The sequence below is a fragment of the Pteropus vampyrus genome, unplaced genomic scaffold (genome assembly GCF_000151845.1).
Source record: "Pteropus vampyrus isolate Shadow unplaced genomic scaffold, Pvam_2.0 Scaffold69, whole genome shotgun sequence".
NCBI classification, from domain to species: Eukaryota; Metazoa; Chordata; class Mammalia; order Chiroptera; family Pteropodidae; genus Pteropus; species Pteropus vampyrus.
In genome coordinates, this window is record NW_011888850.1 from 2,778,900 (window position 1) to 2,782,025 (window position 3,126).

At 38.4% G+C, this 3,126-nt stretch overlaps 1 non-coding gene across 1 annotated transcript; it reads left to right on the forward strand.

Annotated features, from left to right (window-relative positions):
* Positions 1-527: 527 nt before the first annotated feature.
* Positions 528-646, forward strand: LOC111740896. Its single transcript, XR_002780802.1, has one exon. It is a non-coding gene; the product is annotated as a 5S ribosomal RNA (ribosomal RNA).
* The last annotated feature ends 2,480 nt before the right edge of the window (positions 647-3,126 follow it).

The following is a 3,126-nucleotide window of genomic DNA, read 5'->3' on the forward strand; positions in this document are numbered from 1 at the left end:
TTCTTTCCAAAGTAGCCTAACTACATGATGATAATAAATCACATTGCAAAGGAAATTCGGTGACAACTGGAGGGGTTAAAAATCTATTTGAAAATAAAGGACGACATGTTTAATTTATTAAGAATTAGAAACTACTTTTATCTGAATTCCTCTGGATGAAAATTAAGAACCAAAACTTATCCATCTGTTTTGTCTCTCTCTTTTTTTCCCTTTTGGCAAGAATAAAGAGTAGGAGGGGCTTAGCATTATCAGAAAATATATTTAATTTTTACTGAAAGTTCAAAAAAGATACATAACGTTGTACAGTATAGACATGCAGCTGTTGGATTTTGATGACACATATTAACATATATAATATAGCAGGACTAAATCTACAATTTCAAGTGTGTTTTCTCTATACATAAACATAAATCCTATTATTAGGCCACTAGTAATAGGTTCTAATACTAGGACCTCATGTTTATATAAAGTGAGCTTCATATTAAATTAGCTTTATAGTAAATGAGTCTAATTCAATAACTGTTTAAGTCTACGGCCATGCTACTCTGAACAAGCCCAATCCTGTCTGATCTTGGAAGCTAAGCAGGGTTGGGCCTGATTAGTACTTGGATGGGAGACCACGTAGGAAGACCAGGTGCCGTAGGCATAAAAAATAAAAAAAATAAGGGATTGTAGGCTGACAAGTTCCTTGCAATCTGTGAGGTCAACCAAGGGTTGCCTAAAAATAAATAAATAAAAATAATAAATAAAATAACTGTTTAAAAATTGACACTGAAAGAAATGGACTCGCGAGTCAAAGGACCTCCATTCCAGTTATTACTCCACCTCTCACTCCAAATCTTGGACAAAAAGTCGAAAGTTCCTTTGCCTCTGTTCTCTCACCTGTAGGGCACAGTAACTAAAATGCTGATACAGACAGACCCCCCCTCATCTCTAATTTCTTTAATGTTTACCTCTGCACATGGACTAAAATTATCATACGGAAGCAATTTCTAGGGACCCCAGCTCTTTCTTTTAGTTGATTTGAGTGTCGGAAAAACATTAAAACTAACTTCTGAGCTTAATTAAAGTTTCTTTCAAAAGAACGTTTCTTTCAAAAAGAACTCACAGGGAAAATCTGAACAGCTTGATTTGGAATCTTTTTGCCCAACTTTTAAAAAAGAGCAATAATTACCATACTGATTAGCATTTATTGAGTAGTTATTATTTGGCTGGTACTGTAAATGGTAATGCTTTACATACACATTTCATTTATCCTTAAAACATATGAGGGAAATATTATTACGTCCCTTATTATATAATATACATGTATGTAATATATAATATGTATATCTCCCTTATTAGGTGAAGAAACTGAGGCTTAGAAAATGAAATGGCTTTCGGCAGACCACTTCAGTTTCAAATCTAAGTTCATCTGACGGCGGAACATTCACTACCAATGATTATCATGAGAGGCAGGGCCCTACTCTTTCAAAAATGTAGAGAAATATTAAAATCATGAACAGAAATCCAACAGATGTGAGTAAAAGTTAACTCTCGAACGAGCAATTCGTTATGCATATACTTTCACCATTCTTTTCCATTTAATATTGAAGTTATTTTTACAGCAATAGGAAAGGAAATCAAATGGTATTTTGTGCTTCAAGTAGGAAAAGCGGGGCCAGCGTTTGAATCCATCCGGACCCCATTCTGCTGCAGTCAACTCTTTACAGAAACGAGGTTGTCATATAAAGGAATGTAGTCTCGTACTAGACGGAAACATATATAGTCTTTAACGTTATTCAATTTATATTGCTACTCAGTTATTAAAGTGTTGGTGAATGTAGCATGTATATAAATATGACACCAACGACAGCTATAAAGATAAACCTTTTATGTTGTAACTTCTCAATTTAAGCACATGAGACTAAACTTGGAAAATAAATCATGGTAACCGGTAGCCACTACATTTATATGAAAATGAATAAATGTCTTACGCTATCAGTTTATTAACCTATAATGAGTAGGTACTTTATCATCACTTTGTAGATTTTTTGAAATACCTTGGCACAGTTGTGCGATAGATAATGCAGACTCATCTGGTTACTAAGAAATTAATTTTATTACCTAAGAAATTGATTTTCTCAGCACTCAATAGCAGATTGGACTGAAAGGATGCTTGACTGACCCAACACATTAAGCAGCTATGTGACAAATCCAGTGGGAGTATGTTCAGGTATAGTCTTCCCCTATCAGGGGGAGATAAGGAGGAATGAAGATTATACGTAGGCACGGAGGGGGCTTAAAGGAAGAGCACAATGAGAAGGAGCCTGATGAGCAAGCTCCCAGGATTCTTCCATGTGACAGATATCATGGGAATGCTTCCTATGAGGAGGGAGGGGAGGCCAGGGAGAAGCCTACGGGCAGCTCCTCACCTGGTATATTGTGGGCAGTCGTTTCTGCAGCATAATGTAAGCATCATGATATAAGGATCCTTTGGTCCTATGTTTGCCACTTGGACATAACTTGTTGTTTGACGGTCCCATTATTTTGGGGTTTGCTCAGAGAGGAAGGCTTTAATTTCAGGAAGCCCTAATGTGCAAATATAGAGTTCGGAAACAAAAAGATTGTTCAAAAATGATCCCAGGACATTCTCTGGGTTTCATGGCAATAAGCTCACTGAGACAGCGAGTCCGCCTCCATCCAGCTGGAGAGGCTGCTCCTCAGCTTAACTCTCAAAGAACGAGAGGGCCCGAGATCTCCTCTAAAAGCTAGCACCTGCAGACTGGCACCTGAGTCCAACATTCCTGTGCAAGGACTCTCTCATGTTCACTGCAGTAAAAGGCAAATCAGCCGAGGGGGTGGTCCGTCTCCTGGAGCACAGACCCCGAATGCACCCAGCTCACCTCTCTGCAGAATGCTGAGAGGATAGGGGGTCCCTGCATCTGCCGACTCTTCTGCCCACACATTCCGGCCAGATGTTTGCTCTTTCCACTAGGAAACCAAGATGCTCAGAGTCGAATTTGCACTCCCCACACCTACCCCAATCGAATTTGCAAGACATTGTGGCACATACTTTGTATGTTTCTTTCTACCTGTATTTTCCCTCATATCCTTTCCATTTTCATCTTCGGACCTGTACTTTTT